The sequence below is a fragment of the Macrobrachium nipponense genome, chromosome 27 (assembly GCF_015104395.2).
Source record: "Macrobrachium nipponense isolate FS-2020 chromosome 27, ASM1510439v2, whole genome shotgun sequence".
In the NCBI taxonomy this organism is placed as follows: Eukaryota; Metazoa; Arthropoda; class Malacostraca; order Decapoda; family Palaemonidae; genus Macrobrachium; species Macrobrachium nipponense.
Genome location: NC_087216.1, coordinates 40,227,589 through 40,247,053, shown reverse-complemented (window position 1 = coordinate 40,247,053; position 19,465 = coordinate 40,227,589). Strand labels below are relative to the sequence as shown.

General features: G+C 38.1%; 1 pseudogene; it reads right to left on the bottom strand.

The window, feature by feature from the left end:
- Positions 1-2: 2 nt before the first annotated feature.
- On the bottom strand, positions 3-17,953 carry LOC135200680 (uncharacterized; annotated as a pseudogene).
- Between the last annotated feature and the right edge of the window lie 1,512 nt (positions 17,954-19,465).

Genomic DNA, 19,465 nt, shown 5'->3' with positions numbered 1-19,465 from the left:
ATGTCGCAGAAGTCCTTGAAGGGGAGGCTCTTGGTTTCCTTGCCATGGCGGACGAAGTAGGTCATGTCCATGACGGGGTTGTAGTAGTGTTGCTGCGGAGGAAGTGAAATGAGAGGGAGCTCGTGAAGACATGATGATGATGGATGATGATGATGATGATGATGCAATCAATTCATAAATTATGGTGAAACAATGAAGGTATTGCTGTTGTGGTCATATGATGATAATCGAATTAAGACTGACGATGACACCAAGTGGCAAACATAGGTGAGGTAACAAGATGATGATGATGATGATGATGATGATGAGTTCTGGTCGACTGAGGACGATGACGATGATGATATATGGAATTTAGACCAAAGACCAAGCGCTGGGACCTGTGAGGTCATTCAGGGCTGAAAGGGAAACTGACAGTAAGAAGGCTTGAAAGTTGTAGTAGGAGGAAAACCTCCAGGCAGCTGCACTAAGAAACAATGGTTAGAGAGGGTGGAAAGTCAGATGGAAGAGACAGAATACGAACGGAGGTACAGTAAAAGGAATGAAAGAGGGGGTGGCAGCCCAGCCTTTTAAAAGGGGGAAAAATTTTTTGCTAACAAAAAGGGGACCGATTAAGTTAATGCTACAGTACACCCTATGAGGTGCACTGACGGCAACGACGAGGTCTGACTAACACGAGGTGGTAATATGATGACAATGAAACATGTGGTAATGAGCATGGTTGTGATATAATGATATTGATAAAAACTATGTCAGTAACATTATAACAAAGATGACGAGTATGATAGCAATATCAATCAAGATGATAATTTTCCTAGGCAGAGTAACTTAGTCGGAAGTCACATTCGATGTCTGTAGCCTAATCGTCTACGAGAAAGAATTCTCATCATTTTGAAATGTCCGGATAAGAACGACAGACGACTAAAATTCATTGTAACTACTTTCAAGACACTGAATAACACAAATTTATGTAATAATTCATTATAACGATCACCCAAAATTGAACTCCATTATTATTATTATCATTGTACTGTATAATATACTGATGTAAATTCTAAAAATGACACATAGTATATTACAATCTAAAAAAAAAAATTAAAATCTATTATAGCGACTGAAATCAATTCCTTAAAACTGCTCGGTCACGTTTTCTCGTTAGACCACAAATGACTCATTCACTACAGCTTAGCGAGTGACAGACAGCTTGCACTGATTAACGAAGCCGAACAAGATGTATTTATCCAACGGGAGAAATCGGAGGTCGGTTGCTTTAGCGTCAACATTTTTTCCGCCAGATTTACTAGACGAAATATCACGACTCGAAACACCTTCGTTCAGCCTGTAGAATATCTTTTAGAAATTATCTTCTTTCAGTCTATGGAATATTCTTACCGAAATGCTGCACCTTCAGCCAGTCTGTGGGATGTCTGTCACCGAAATATGTTCATTAATATCAGAAACATCTTCGTCAAGGCGATGGAATCTATTCAAGTGAAAAGGCCACCTTCATTCAGCTCGCGGAAATACCTTCACCAAATATCTATCTTTGCTGTATTTTCTTCCACCATTTTGCATATTATTCTTTTAATAAAAGCAAACATTTCTATTCATTCTGTGAATTACTTTATATGAGGTATCATATTTTTTTTTTATTATTCAGAGGCAGATGTCGTTAGCTAGGCCAAAACCGGTGAAACTACGAGAAAATGGGAGAGACAAGCAGGAGATTCTGCAAATTTGTCAAGATTTCAAAATTCACTGTGTAAGAACTTTATTTTCTTCGTATCATCACAGATCAACAAAACCGTGGGCAAAATAGAAAAACGGGTGTGTAGTCAAATGTACAGTTACTAAAGAGAGAGAGAGAGAGAGAGAGAGAGAGAGAGAGAGAGAGAGAGAGAGAGAGAGAGAGAGAGAGAGATTTAAACATCCAAAGACGGCGCCCACTTACACTGATAAAGAATCTTCAGGTTATCATATAGTGTATTCAGTCTAATGAGGACCGTATCTCCTTTCAAAGAGCGATCCCAACCCTCATCAGACAAATATCTATTCTCCAGCGCCTTTCGCGGGGGTGACCTCGAAGTTTATGGGAGGAAATGCAAATTTCAACCACGCAGTGAAACGCGGCTTCATTACTCTTGGAATCAACTCTACAAAATCCAGAATAGAATCATCAGCTTCCGGTGTTTGCTCTCAGTTGTGCACGCTATTTTGACAGTGATCATAAAAGTACTACCTTAGGTTTGGTTAAGTTGAAGATTTTAAAATGGTGCTCCAATAACTTTGGCTACCGTGAAATTCAAAAAAGTAATTTCTGCTTCTGGCCGTTGGTGTAAAGGCAGTTAGATACATTCAGTGTTTTTATGGAAATAAAGTGCATGTATTTGCCTAAAAAGACAACTAGCAATTCAATTTTTTTCATCTAGGTTTACCATCCAGAAGCTTAGAGTAAGTGACCTGTACTTCTCTTTAGCGTTCATTGAACATCTTTAAAGATAACCTTGACAAAATTTGTTTATTGTCATATATAAGTGACGGTGAATCAACTTTTTATGAGATAGATCCAGGGGCCAAGGGCATCTTTAGCAGGAATTTGCCCCCCTAAGTACTGCGTTCCACAGACATATCTTGTTTGTGCAGAATGACATTTGCTTAAATAGCTACTACAATCATCAGGGTGTAAGCAACTTAGTCGAGATTTCAGTTTTATCCTGTTCTCTTGTCACAGTTCTCCCAACAGTTGTTTTTTTAGCCCAGATCTCAGTATAAACAAAGGCAAAAATAGTTAGATAAGAACAATCTGGTATTCAAAAACTTGATCAATTACGAAACAACTTCGTAAGATTCCCTTGTATGTGTGCATATAGGAGTACATAAGTAAATGCGAGGATGTATATTTGCATAAGCACACAGTATTTGAACATAAACCTTCTTATCTTTGGAGGAACAAGTTTGTTTACAAAGCCACGCTTACGAATACTACATACTAATATACCCGTTATTATTGACGAAGCGGCGTCAAAGGAAGATACAGAAACAAAACATCAAGCATAACACAAACTTTTTTTTTTTTTTTACTTTTGACGGAAATGGAGTCAGTATGTGAGTCTGAATGAGCAGATAACAAAATACCATTTACGTGTCATCATGAATTTGAAATAAAAATCAAGATTACCAAAATGCATTTCAGCTAGCTAGCTCACTTACCATCTGAGGCACAGCATGGAGTTCGACAATCCAGAGGTTGTTGAGAATCTGGCCTGATGTCGTTAGAACATTTGTGTATCGCACACCTGCAAAAGAGATTGCGCATCAATTATCTTCGTTATCCCATTTTTACTTCAGATTTTCCAAGCTAGTTAAAGATAGATGTGGAAGGCCTGAACAACAAGATTGTTCAGTATGCCGATGATACAACACTTGTGGGTGTAGCAAGGCCTCCACTTATAAGGAATGAAGCGACCCTCAGTCTCAATCGAGACATGGACCGGTATCAGGTTGAAATACAGTAAAACAAAAGCACTATTGATTAGCAGGTCTCATACAGATTTCCCACCCCATCCTCCCCTCCAGGTGGATGGAACTCTCCTGAATGAGTCTGAAGTTAGGTATTGCTCGGAAGACCTCATGTATTTATAACTGTGATAAAATCAATGTAATCTATTCTAAACCATTTGTGTTTCCTTTACTAAAATACTGTTCTCCGGTGTAGATGTCTGCTTCCGCCAGAGATTGATCTCTTTTAGAGTAGTTCATGCTGGTAGGTTTCTGTTTCCTAAAATCAGTAGTCATGACTGGGACCATCAACGGATAGTCTCTTGTTTGTCACTTTTTCATAAGTTGTATTTCAACAGGGATCTTTCACATTCACAATTGATCCCTGATCCTCTTAACCGACGTAGAGCAACCAAATTCGCTGAACAGCAGTACCACTATGCAGCCAATGTGCCTCGTTGTCGAACTTCTCATCTCCAGAGTGCCTTTATTCCTCACACCAGTTGGACTGTTGGAAACAGCCTCCCAGAGGATGTCGTACAGTTGGAACTTCAGAAGTTCAAGTAAAGATGCAATAATATTTTCATTACATCTTAATACATTTTTATCTACTTATTATACTCTTTTTTTTCAATGCGAGATCTCTTCCTTTTGTATTTCCCTTTACCTTCTTTTTGCTGAATGAGTCTAATGAACAACATATTCTTAGGATGCTTGAATTTCAAGTTTTTGGACCCTGTGGGCTTGTTCCATATGTATGAACTTCCCCCACTCACGTCTACTTTTCTGACTAACTTATTCCTCAACCTTCCTTACCACACATCCAAACCCTCTAGGTTTCCAATATCTAGGTCGACTGTTCACTGCAAATTGAGCTGCATAATCACCGAAAGATCGAGAGACGTTATTACATTGACAAAGGTTGAAGAAAAATATTGAGGATCTTTTGCGAGAAATTAATTCCAAATGTCCCGTGACTCATGATTACCACCTCTTTGTCCGTATATTCCTCGACAACTTGCAGAAACCTAAGGCCTACCTTTTCTGATTCTCCTTTATTGCATGGCAATTACGTCCAAAACCACCATTTTCGAAATAGTTTGATATCAAAAGACACATGGAAGCCACTTTTCTAAAATCTTTACAATATTGCCTTAACATAATGAAAATCTGCCATGAATCGCGCTGACCAGGAAAAATTAAAATTGAAATGTGAAGTTTGTTGTTTTAAGCATGAAGCTGGCTTTCAACCGTTCCTTGCTGAAAGTTGTGAAAAAAAAACGATCAGAAATTATTATTAGGAATGAATATTTAACTATAATTAAATATCAGCTGAATAAGGTGACAAGATTTGGGTCAAGATTACATCTTTAAAAATGGCTAAAGGTACCGGCACTTCACTGACACGAAAGTATTTAAATCGTTAGTCTACCTTCGTCTCCATCTAAAGCGGCAAATGGTGATACGTTTTCTCTGACATTTGGTTTGCGCCTTTAAGAGAAAATGGAATACTGCAAACGGAAAACTATTTTCTTTACTTGTTTCATTGGCATGACAAAAACTTCATCTTGACTTTTTTCGCATGACTTTTTGCAAAAACTATATCACCTATTTCAGTGAACAGTATTATTCCATTTGAAACCACTATTACACGTTGGACTTGAGAATATCATTGCCGTGTGTGTTAATTAATGTGCTCTGAACTTTTCTGATAATACTAGGTAGTACTAGCCAAGTCATTTTCGACAGTGGACCCCACCTTCAATTCGGCGAACCACGACGGGGAAACGAGGTTTTTAGGCCGGGAAACCACAAAACGAGTTAAATACAAAGACCTTAATCTTACTGATAGTTTATATTCAGATTATCGTAAGTGTATGGTTTTCAGGGTAATGACCTGGTACCCTATTAGACTAAGTGTGCTTGGTTAGGTCATATCCTATATAACAAAACAAACGTCAGAAACGTTCAAACTACACAAGAAGACATAGGAAAATGCTATTTTCGAGTCCATAATGCAATCATATTTTACAGTAAAATTTTATCCAACGAACAATATCCATTTTCTTAAGTGGATTTTGAATACGCACAACTGTTATAAGAAGCATCTGGAATATAAGAGTCACTCATATTGAGTTTTTTAGTAGATAGCAATCCATAAAAAAAGCTTGTGATATTTGACAATTAATTGGTTAAGGGTTAAGATTAAGGAAATGGTTAATCGTTAGTCATAAAGGTACATGACACATAAAATCAAGTAGCATCACCAGCCATTAAAGCAAGTATCAATAATTGCCATGAAAGTAGCATTAAGAGTTAAGCACAAAAACATGTAAAATTAATACCCATAAAGGCAAGTAGCATTAATGGCCAAGAAAGCGTCCGTTCCAAAGGGTAATGATCCTAATGCCAACATAGCCAGTAACAACACAAATAAAAAACTTTAAAATAATTAACAACACAAATAAAAAACTTTAAAATAATTAACAAAACAAAACAAAAATATTATTTGAAAGAACAACAGACGGCTACTGCTCCAAGACTCGTTCAATTCATTCAAAATCGATTTTACATTTTTGTTCACCAACTGAACTCGCTTGGGATATGATTTTGTAACCCTTTATACTAATCGTTTATGTGATATGTTTCCTGTCAATGCATACTGACAGCTAAATGAAGAAGAGGCCTTAACAGCTGCCGTTCAATTTTAGGACTGACAATTCTGTCTGTTTACCTGTAAGGTGAGATTTTCTCACGTGAACCCTATGTATTCCAAGCCCCGTTTGGGGCAAGTGAACAGAGGGAAGGGTGGTTGAAGATCCCAGGCATTCAGTAAATGCTGATAATGACCTCATCTTGTATCATTAATTAAATTAGTTATCAGTATAGTGATAACTGCACACAATGTGTTCTCATGCATACAGAACAAGACAAAAGACGTTTAATTCGCCGAGTAAGCTTCCAAAAACAGAACTGCCATGCGTTACTGACTGTCTGGTGGTGATGTATCTGGCGTCACAACTACCATGGTTACTGATGTTGAGCCCCAAAAGCAGAAAAAAAAAAGCAAAACATATATAAGGGGAACACAGAAAAATTCGGAAACTAAATTTACTTTTGAAACAGGGCCAAAAGTCATATTTTAAAAAATGAGGACCCTAAGAGCACACTAAACCTAGTTGGCTGAAAAACAGGCGAAGCTGGGTAATTAGAATAAAGGTTTGATTAGTACTGCATGGCTGTCTAATGCAGTCAAAGGTTACACAATACTAAGAAGTACCAGAAAATGTGATTGATCTTTGAGAAGAACTCGACGAGTTACCCGCCTGTAAATAAAGAATAAAGTCAAAGCTGAACTCAATCAGGTTGACGTCTATGGTTCCTTGGCAGGGTCCAATATGGGAGGTTCACACTGAAGACTTAAAAATTAAAAGAAAAAGAAAAGCAAAGATAATTATCCCGTGGATAAGTCGATAGCGCAGCGGGCTCCTAACACCAGGCAACATCAGTAGGCTTTCCAGCATTCTTAGTATGCTGATGGCAAGGCCAGATTAATAAAGAAAGGTAGGACATGGAGTCAATCTTCATGCCTTTTGGAAAAGCATTCAATACGTTACTTTCCAAATAATAGTTTTATATATATATATATATATATATATATATATATATATATGTGTGTGTGTGTGTGTGTGTGTGTGTGTGTGTATATATATATATATGATAATATATATATATATATATATATATATATATATATATTATATATATATGTGTGTGTTTGTGTGTGTGTGTGTGTATATATATATATATATCTATATATATATATATATATATTATATATATTGTAATTGCTACAATGCCCTCTCAACTTCTTTTTTTGGATACGCTTGTCACTACAAAGCCTCAAGATCCAACTTCAGAGAAATTTGAAGAACACATGATGTCTGGTAACGAACCAGACACCATGATTTCCTCAAATTTCTTTGAAGTCGGAGCTCAAGGTTTTGAAGTGACAAGAGTATCTAAAAAAGAGCAAAGAATTTGAGAAGAGGGCATTGTAGCTATTACAATTGCATATGTATCTAGTAAAAATGACAAGTAGATTCTACGTATATATTCAGTTGTATTCCAAATAGGAAAATGAAAATGGCATATCTCAGAAAACGCCCAACAGTTTCGTCCTCCAATGGACCTCTTTTTGGAGCGTTTATTAAGGAAAAATATTTGTCATGGATTAAAATTTCTACGATGCAGTATGAAAACTCATATTTGATTATATACCAGCTACCAGATTTAATATCGTCCCAACAAATCCACTTAGTTTAGGTCGCTTGTTTAAATTCAAGGATAAACTTGACCCTTTGATGACCTCATGTGTTGTGTACAAGTTATTGCCCTAGATGTAATCTGGGGACTTACGTGGGATCCACACAGAGGTTACTAAGGGTCAGAACTGATTGCCATAAGGGCGTTAGCTATCGAACTGGTAACAGACTTGCTAATCCTGAATTTTCTAACATCAGACAACACGCCAATAAATACAAACATAAACAACAATACGAGATTTGAAATATTGGGACGGGCACCGAGTGCCAAACTACTGACAACTCTGGAGTCCTTGTTTATTAAACAGCTTGTTCCTCAGTTGAACACTGAGCAGTCTTCCTCGACAACTCTACCTTACGTGAGCTGTTGCCTCTGGTCATTTCTGGTTTGCTCCTTCCGACTTCTGTCCTTCCTTTCTCTCTTGATGGTTGGTTCTGCTACTACTAATTATTATCTTGATATTTATAATGTATTATTAATGTTAATTTTATTGTTTTCTGTCTTTTTAGCTTGAAAATGAAACCTTTGTTTTGAAACGTTGCAATAAATGTACTTTAAGGATCACCTGAGATATACCCCCTCCTACAACAGTATTCTATTGTTCGAGCTACTAGTAACCGCCATATCTTAAAGGAAATATATATAATATATATAATATATATATATATAGATATATATATATATATATATATATATATATATATATAAATTTTTTTTGCAAGAAAAGCTCAAATTCTTGAGCATACGCAACCACCCAGATGCTTTTAAAGAAATGTTTATTCAAACTGTATGATGATTAAGCACCCCACTACATAAATCACTTTCGATACTTCATGTCTGTCTGGGCATCATAACACATCACCCACTTTTAGCCACATACCCGGGGCCCATGTTCAACATGGCCTGCTTCTGCATTAAGTAAGTAGAAGTGCGTCATCATCTTAAATGTTAAAGTTCGTTTCACTTGACAGACATCAAGTGTCATCCAGTCATTCAAGGCATCCGACCGACCGTCTACTGGAAGTCGGTTTTCATCAATTTCCAGTCAATTTCGTCATGACGACCTTACTGGATAAGAACAGCACTGTGCGGACATTAAGTCGAACTGCAAATACGGTCGAATTGAATGGAATATGGAATTTAGGCCAAAGGCCAATCACTGGGACCTATGAGGTCATTCAGTGCTGAAACGGAAATTGAAAGTAAAAAGTTTTGAAAGGTAGAACAGGGTGGAAAGTCAGATGGAAGAAAGAGAATGTGAAAGGAGGTACAGTAAAGGGAACGAAACAGGTTGCAGCTAGGGGCCGGAGGCACGCTGCAAAATAACCTTAACTAATGCCTGCAGTGCTCCGCATGAGGTCCACTGACGGCTCTAACCCTCGACGGGGAAATACGGTCGAGATAATCCGGTGTCCAAGATATTCATTTAAAATAGTTATATCAAAATATCAGTTGCATCAGTTTTAACACTAAAATGGAAATTAATTTCAAGATAAAACATAGTCTGTAACTTGTTCTGTAACTCACCCTAATGCAAAAGGAGAGCTGATAATCGTACACTTACAACAAAGCTCCTTTAACACACACACACACACACACACACACACACACACACACACACACACACACACATATATATATATATATATAATATATATATATATATATATATATATATATATATATAAAATGCATGCAAATGGTTATACAAGTGTTTCTGAGCGTTTTGAATGCAAAATAAGAAGTCAGGCCGAGCCCTGTAGCTTTAGTTTGTGAAAGCATTCCTAGTGCCAGCGGAGGCTCTTGCTGTTCATGCAGTTAAATGATTGTCACTCTTAACATTTTTTTTTTTAATCACCTGTTACGCACTCCCTTGGCTTCCCTGTAACTTTCAAGGCGGAGAAACTTTTGAAAGAAATGCTGTTAGTCCTATCCTTACCGTACTGAGGCATGTGGAGTCGAGGCATAAGGTAGAACTGCACAGTTTTCATGAGGCCCTCCACAAACTGGCTGATCAACTGTTGCTCTGCACTGATGCCTTCCACGCGTCCATCCTCGAGGATGCCCATGTAGATGACTCCTCTCTCGCCAGCGTTCAGGAACCCCACCAGTAACTGAAGAATATAACAGTGATAATCATTCGACGAGATTCCTTAGATCTCTTTAGGAACAAAGGCCTTGAATTCAGCCCAAGGAACATCAGAGAAGAAGAAAGAAAAAAGAAGGACGAAGAAGCGGCAGGTTTCCTGAAGGGTCTCGTCTAGATGTTAATTTTCATCTTTCATACACCAATTTATGGTCACATACAGTTCTATCGATTTTATAGGCCAAGCTTTCGCCCATACACACTATTCAGTATATCATATATAAAATTTATCAGCATCTCAATTATCTCATACCTCATAAAACAATGTTGCTATCTACTCCATGAAGCTAACATATCATCCAACACATGTTTCTGACATCAACCAAAGCAAGTTTGTTATGTCTTCCACTCTCTCCTTGCTTCATTCAGCTTCTTTCCACAAGAGTGCTATCAATGGTACCCTTTAATTTCACAACCTTTGGTATTAGTAAATCGCGTCTCAAGTGGCCAAGCAAATGGCAATTCATCAGCCATTTCTCATAGTAAATGCATAGTACAATAAAATGAGAGAACTACAAAATGCTGAAGATTTCACAGACAGCCCCATCTCACCTTAAGGATCGTGTTCCTCTTGACCTCGTTCAGGTCCTGCACGGAGGGAGGAAATGGCACTTCTGCCCGGCTTCTTCCACGGTCAACTTCTGGTTCAAGACAAAAGTGATTTCTCGCTCAGGCACGGCATTGGTCAACACAGCTTCCAGGTCTATGTCTGCTTCGCCATTAACGTGTGCACGGGCATTTTCTTTCACCTACAAACGTTACATCTCAAAAACCCTGATACCAATTTTGAGAGGTGCATACTATAACTACGACTTATTCGTCTCTACGAATTAAATATATTTATCATACCATTTTGCTTAAAAGATCAGTAATGGGCAGGACTCGGAAATTTAATACTTTATTTGACAAGGTTATCTACAGGTTTATATAAAAAAAATCCTGATAAATAAAGATTGACTGGACCCGAGTGGACTGCTAAAATTTCAGTAAAGAATTTGCAAGAAATGTAACATATCACTACTCAGTACACTGATCCACAGAAAAAGGTTCTGGGACATCTCATTTACTCTTGAGTAGAGTCTGTGATCTTTAAAACCTATCCTTTTTAAAATATCACACAGAATTGCGTCAACAAAACTGGAGCAAAACCGAAAGACGGTGTTCTGGTGTCAGCTCACAAATATTTTGTACTTACAGATTTCAGCTCATGGCTACCCACAGTGAGTATGGATTCCATAGGACGGGACCCCGAATTCAATGATCTCTGAGCCAAGGGTTGACGAGGTGGAGGATCATGGGTCATCATAACTCCAGGTTTCACTCCCTCTTTCCTCGGATGCCTGAGAGGTCTCCCGCCTCTGCCACGGCCACCTTCGTCATTTCTTCTTGATCCATTTTTGTAATCACTCCGCCATCTGAAAAGGAACGAGCGGAAGATTGTCTAATATTCCTTTCCATTCCTCCAGCTTTCAGTTATCCACCTTGTCACCCCAACAGTCGCTCCTAGAAGTATTGTCAGTTTTACAAGGACACCTTCTAGTCTTTACTTCATTCTGAGCTGCCTCTACTCTGCCTTCATAATCCATAAACATTTTAAAATGCTCCTTTGACACAGGACTGCATTCTCATCACAGTGTCTCTCTATTGGCACCATTTATATTCACAGTATTTGTTCCTTTATTTCTCCACTGAAATTCTCTTCCATTCTTAGATCTCTCTCTCAATGTTCATTTTATCTCAGATTTTTCCATTCGGTTTGTCCCTGACTACTATTTTCGTCTTGGAGCAGAAGATAAGCGTTATTCATGAAGGTTTATTCGTCAGACCTCTAATTACACCACCACTCTACATACTGAAGGTATTCCTGCATGCGGGCCCCTCTATATGCACAAACACTCAGACACCAACTGATTCAGTAGCCCCACCCTTGAAATTTGCATGCTTTTGGTAAACTCCCTCCGGTTTGGTGTCTAATGTTAGTGTTGTCAAAAATTAGTTGGACGAGACTGTCATACGACACAACCTTATGATCTTTTCTTAAATGAGAAGTGAAAACTGGAGCAAGATACAAGGCTGAAAGTTAGACAGCTAATGAGGGGAGACCACAGGCATTGGATGGAAGAAGAAGGCAAAGAGTAGCGCAGGTGGTGCCTAAGAAGTGTAACACCCCTATGGGAAACCTATGTAGAAATTCAACATTTGATATGAAAACATCAAAAGCCGCATATGTTGCGCCAACTCCATCAGCAGTGCTCTTCAATGGAATTTAGTAATCATTATATATATATATATTATATATATATATATATATATATTTATATATAATACATCTATATATATAGATTATATATATATATAATATAATAGATATATATATATATATATATATACATAAATATATATGTAGTATATATACATGTATATATATAAAAGGCAATTTCTGTTTGTCTGTCTGTTTGTTTTTTGCTGTGGACACCTAGACAATGAAAGCTAGGGCTACCAAATTTTTAACAGACTCCCCTCCCCTTAGGGAAGGTTTAGTCAAAATCCGAAATTCGAGGGCCGTTTCTAAGGGGGTCATAAACCCTCTTTTTCATACCCCTCATTTTTTACAACTTTGGAAGTTGACATCGATGTAGAAGTGTTTCTATGGGTACAAACAGGTTCCCCAGAATATAGGACCCATAAGGCACCCTCAGTAGTAAGGGGGACAACTCCCTCTCCCGAAATGGGGCCCCGAGAGTTTCCCACAATATTAGGGGGCAGGAGGCCCACGCCCTTTCGACTTACTGCCCAGGGGAGAAGGGGGTGGAAGCCTACCTACCCTAACCTTGATAGCAGGGGGGCTGCAGCCCCCTCTTTGAGAATTAGGGCCCAAAGGGTTAAAAATGGCCCTACTGCAATCAAATTTGGTACCATGAGTTAACATAAATGACTACAAACGCATTTAACATCAACATCACAGTTTAACTATAGGCTGAGTTTTATCAAGGGCATTTTAAGGGGGGCCCCTCGATAAAAATCTTTCCCCAGCAACCTGTCGCAACCTGTATGCACCTGCCTAGGCTCGGCAGTGCCTGACTGAGCCAGTCAGTGACGCAGTAGCTTTGGAATGGGGAAGATGTACTTCCAGGTCATATATGAGTGAAGGTGTGATTGATAACAACTCAGTGAAGGACATGTGAATGGTCATTAAGGAAATGAAAGTTTAACCTTGTACCCTAAGATACTCGAGTGATGGCGTAACGGAAAAATCCAATACCGAATATTGGCCCATGAGCCAGACCCACAAATTTTGAAAATCGGTATAAAATTACTGGCAGAGTTTCACTATGATTTTCAGATAGCTACAAGTATATAGGATTGGAAAATGTATGATAGCCATGAATATCTACTGGCCTAAATATATCTGATGAGCATTTATCCTGGAATAACTGGGCAAGATGACAAGTCAAATGGATAAGAAAGAATTCTTCTGCATTTCAACCCATTTATCTGTCTGTCTGTCATTGATAAATGGCCAGAATTAACCGATAATAATAAAATCTGCATTGCCTTTTAAGAATCAAACCATCTGAGAAACAAGATTAAGAATGATCTCGCAAAATCACCATGACCATGGCATCCGTCTGATGTAGATCTTCGGTCTTACAAAGTACCTGATTATCTTCAAAGGTTTTACATGAGGCTTCTTACAGGCAATGTTGCCAATGCAATTCCATCCCTAAGAACCTACGTCTTTCCTCAATAGTGGTAGTTATGGACCAAACCCTCTATGCAAAGCTTCTGAAAACATATGGAAGGGAAAAAGAGGCGTATAATAATATCCTTCGTATGGGAGCTCTCCACACCATCTGTAACTTCACGGCAATTCTTGGCATAAGATTTCAAGACGGAGGTCTTCGTGACATCTGCATTGACTCTGGCATACTTGGAGAAGGTTCAGTTACTGGTGTCATGGGTGGGAAAATGTACAATCGTGCAGTTCGAGTCCACAAATGTTTATTTGAAGCACTGACCAGACTTGTGTGGGAAAACTTTTTATCCTGGATTGCTAATGACGGTATTGAGGTAGTAAATAACTTTGTAAATGAAGTAATGAGATAAGTGATGATCTCAGTTAGGGCAATATTGATGAAATATTGCAAGGACCAGTATTCGAATCTGCATTCAACTTTGGCAATAAGTTTTTGGATTATCTTGGTCATAATAATGGAGACCTATCAGCTTTCTGGATGACATATGTTGGCATGAAAGGGAAGTATATTGCTTAATCTCCTACGAACATCTCGAGAGGGAAACTGGTTCCTTGAACGTCATGCAATAAGGTTAATGAACCACCTGAAGTATATGACAGTTTTTTGAAGGACCAGTCTTCTGTCCAAATGTCCGAAACAAATACCTTTGGACGCATACCAATAGATCAAGCCATACAGGAAACAATAAATATACTCAAACAACGGGAGGTAGTACTTCACGATTTAGTCTTAAGCCAGGAGCAGTGACAAGGAATGATATAACAGCAGAATACAGAAGTTCATTTTTACATTCTATGCGGACCTTTATTGAATCTGGTGGTTCAAGTTCTCTTCACCCTGACCTGCTTACAACTAGAATGGTATATGATGAACATGAAGATCATCAGTAGTGAGCCATTAAAAACTGGACAGATCCTTTTTCAGAAATAAACTAACTATTAATCCTCTCCGTAGGAAAAATAGCTACTACTGAAATTAACACAGACTTATTGAATACACTTAAATTGGGGGGAAATCAATAAGAAATCTTTAAGAAGGGGAGAATAGAAAGCATCCCTCCTACAAAGAAATTAAATGACCGTATGAAACAGTGTAAACGTAACACATTCACTTCAATGTGCTTGAAGCGAGAGGTTCAATGTAAAGATAAAGCAGTCATTTTGAAAGCTGATCAAGTTTTAGTTGGTAAAATCAGCAAAGCATCACAAGCTCGGAATCTTAAAATGAAAGAGGTTTTATCTCATTCTTTGGGACCTCTTCTAAGACCTTTAGCAACGCCTGAGGGACTACTTCGAAAAACTACCAAAGCTTCCCTTGAAAACTTTTTTGCAAAAACGATGTGCCCACAGCTGAATCTATTCCAGGGCAATCTGCAACAATCATTTCTGGTATGTGTCTCGTTCAAAAGATGAAAGTTAATCAAACAACATTTGGGGAAATTGCCATGAATTTGTTTTCCATGATTTTAAATGAAGGTGGAGGAAGTCGAAGAATTGATGCTGTAATTGATAGATATCAAGAACTATCAATCAAAAATAGTGAACGACAAATGATAAGATCAGATTCTGGAATGATGGTCACACAAATTACTGAAATACAAATAATGAGACAATAAGAGAAAGCTTTTGGGGCAAATAAGTATATAACAAAACAAGATTCATTTCATTCTTTGTGAAAGAATGGAAAACAGCTATGTATACAAAAAAATTAAAAGATAAATAATTGTTTTTACAAAATTACCAACAGTAATATCCAGGAAATACATGAACTGAGAAGTAAGTACTATTACATGCTGACCATGCTGCAAAGGAAGGATATCAAGCAGTCCTAATAGTTAAGTAGATACTGATGTGTTAATTTTATGCCTAGCATAAAAACATATCGACGTGCCGTTGTATAAAAAAAAAAAAAATGGGGATCTAAAAGTAGGATAAAAATTTCTGGCACTGAGAAAGTAATAGCTTATCTTGGAGATGGGGGTGATGCTCTTTTGGACTACATTCTTTCACACGTTGTGACACGGTCAGCGCATTTGCGTGAAGAGGAAAAGTTATGGAACGGAAGAAGATTATCAATGATGGAGCATGTAACGCATTTTCCTAGCTGGATCAGAGTGGGACTTCCCAGAATCATTAATGGCAGACTTGGAAAGGTTCACTTGCTACATTTACTCTAGGAAAACAGCAATATTTAACATCGATGAACTAAGGTACCATGTGTTTTGTCCCAAAAAGGGAGAAATAGAGTCATATGTTGCTACCATGTTTAGACTCTTTGGAAAAGCATTCATAGAGGGCTAATTATCAAGCTGCAAGATGGAAAAGACGCTTACAACCAGATCAGAGTACTACACCAACTCCCACTGGAAGAGGTTGGAAATTTATTAACATTGATGGAAAAGAGCAACTTGCTATAGACTGGAAGGATGGCTTGCCAGCCCCTAAGACCGTCCATGATTTACTTGCATGCACTTGCTCCAAAAGTTGTAAGTTACCCAAGTGCGCTTGCTTCTTAAATGGAATGAAATGCACAGACATGTGTAGTCTTACAGACTGCAGTAACCAATTAGTCACTGAAACCGTAAATTACCAGTAAGATACAAATGATGAATATGAGTTATGTAGCTGTGATTGTAAAAAAGTTAACTAAAAATACGCACACACAAATCCTGCATCCATTCATTTAAACCAATGAAGCAAAAAGACGATGCAGACGGAGCTAAAGCCACACACGGGTCGATGAACACTTTTTGTGGAGGCATCAATTTTAAGGCGACAGCTCCACATAATTAACAAGAAATCGTTAATATGAAGCAATATCCAAGTAAAATTACTCAATATGGAAGTGTAGAGACCGTAGAGACTATGCATGCAGTGAAATTATAGCAGTAGCGCTAACGTCACTACGACGCTCGCTTATATTCCAAATTATGGTCCTAACTCTTAAACAAAGCATCTTACAGAAATTTTATAAGAATAAAAAAAGCTCTAGAATTTTACTTTGATAGTATAACAATTAATATAATGGTTTAATTATAGGTTATGATTTTACGATAGTATTGCCAATTTTCATGAAAAAATGTATTCAAATTGGGCATTAACAACTTGTACGCCACTGAACAAGTTCTGCATTTTTCTGCTATTCTTCAATCTTCATGTTAGAAGTTCGTATCTCTGCAAATTTGACGGTTCTCTGCCAAAAACAGAGCATTCTACAAAGGTTTTTTGCGAACCGTGACATCTTCATTTGCGGAAAAATGTGTTATTATGGAAACTACGCAAAATCAGTATTAAAATAGGTTTGGTCAGTTTTTTTTTTTTTTTTTTTTTTTTTTTTTTCACGGCAATCTTACATATTCCATATCTAAGGAGCACACTTGTCCCAAAATTAATAGTAATCCTTTGGCCCTAATTTGATACTGAAAAACTGACTGGCTTCTGGACTACATGGAAAATGTCGTAACAGAGAAAATTCTGAGGTTTTCCGTATATAGCTAAGTCATGGGGTAACCCATGCGGTCGACATGACGGTTCAGCAAGCTTGGGACACTTTCCGCACAGGAATTTGTTAAACAAAATAAATGACTAAAAATTCTTATTCTATCCAAGTGTCATATAGGAAAGTCATCGCATATCATATATTAATTGTAGGCAATCATTGGTATAATTTCCCTCGTATTATTTGTATATTACTTTCCTCTTTGTTTACATGCGTTGATATTTTCGAGTAGCGGGACAATGTTGACAGTATAACTTTCCTTACCTCCCTCGATCCCAACGAAATGATTGTGGCTGAAAAAGGATAGGCGAACCATCACAAGACGGTGGCTGAACCTCTTCGTGTAGGAAGTCTTCCAGTGAAAGCATGGACAAATCACTACTGTCAAATTTGGAGGCTTTGGGTCTTGCCATGATGGAAGAGGCTCAGCATACACCTGCGAGAAGATAACGTGATACTATGATAGTGATTACTCATGATGAAGATTAGGGAACGAACGTTTCAAGATAAGATAACCCGCCTGAGTGAAGTCGTTGACGGTGAAATTTTAAAATTCTGTCATAATAAAAAATTTAAAAAATGAATTACAGACAAATGCAGTAACCATCTTTCATAATAAAAATATTTTCTTACCTAAGAAAAGAACCAACTAACCATTTGGTACTCGTTCCGGCATTTAAAGAACCCGAATAAAATCTACTGACTGTTGGCTACTCCGCGGTAAATCATGATAGTACCAGTTGCCAGCTAGGTTATACCTAACGCGCTGTAACAGAAAATATCTGGTATTATTTTTTTAGTTCGCTATCTTAACCATACTTGGTATTTTAAAAAAAATCAAAATTTGTGGTTGTATCATAATAAATTCATCAGACCTTCACTAACTCAAAGTTAGATCTTGTCATTAAAAAAAAATCAGTGATACTACTGATGCTACAAATCGGGAAATCATTTGGACATGGATTGGTTATATAACAGAATTCATACTCTGAGTCATGAATTAGTTCGTATAATGATATTTGCCGTTAGAGCCTGGTTAACAGCAAATTCCGACTAATTGTCAGGTATCAAAGCAGGTCAGGTCAGAAAAGAATGGTTGTAAAGCACACACGCGTGTATGTATGTACGTACGATATTGCCTATGTTCATGAATGTATATGAGGTGTTGACATTTAAATGGGAATAAGGAATACATAGGCTTCAATGTAGCCTCATTATAGAGAGCATCAGCTCTAAAACCGAGGCAATTGTAAAGTTATCATTTTTATATTTCCTCTATCACCAGCTGTGGCATCTCTGCCAACTGCCAAGCTTTGAATACTGCTGCCACCTACCAGCAAAGAAGAAAACTAACTTTGCATTACAAGACTGCCTCGGCAGATTTTCCAGTCTTCGGTTGTCGCTCTCATTTGTTGACATCCACCAGAAGAAGTGGTTGTCTATGGGCTGATCAAATGCCTCGTGAACATTCTTGATTTTGGTGCGCGATCCCGGCATCATTGAAAAGGTAAGTTTTGTAACACTGGTATAGGCTACATGTACGCAAGCGAAGTTCGGACACTAGGTCGCTGGCTTAAGACCAAAACTGCGAAACAAACCTTCAATCTGTGTTCACGACGGCTGTTTATTACCTACCTACCTACCTAGCTTATTGTGCGTCGGTCAGCCTCGCGTCTGCCTATTCGCCGGTACATCGTCATTGATGAAGTTCTCAGGTGCACTGCAGACCCCACGTAGAATGAGAAGTACTACAGATGGTGTGGCACACGTAGCAACCTACAGTGAGTACGATTATCGGAGGCGTATTGGCGGTTTCCACGTTAAAACGTCTCCCTTCCAAAGCGGCCCTCTGTCAAAGTCTCCCTTCCAAAACGTCTCCCCATTCAACATTCGTCAATAGGCTGAAAGGAGAACAGTAATTTTATTACTACCTAATCTTAAGACACGGATGGCCCAGTTAACGGGCACATTTCCTAAGTACCTGTAGGGGACTCATTCTTCCTTCTAGGTAGGGGGAAACACTGCCTTGGAGCCATCGTACTCTGGTAGATCATCACCCTTATTCACTCATCTAATTGGTGAAAAAAGAATACAATTACATCTTTAAGCATACCATTCATAAGATTGAAGTTTCGTCAACATAATGTGATATACCTAGGAGGAACAACCGACTGGACCAGCGGATCCAGTTTCCACTGCGTGTGGATCCACCCTCCGAAAAAGTACTTCAACACGTCCTGAC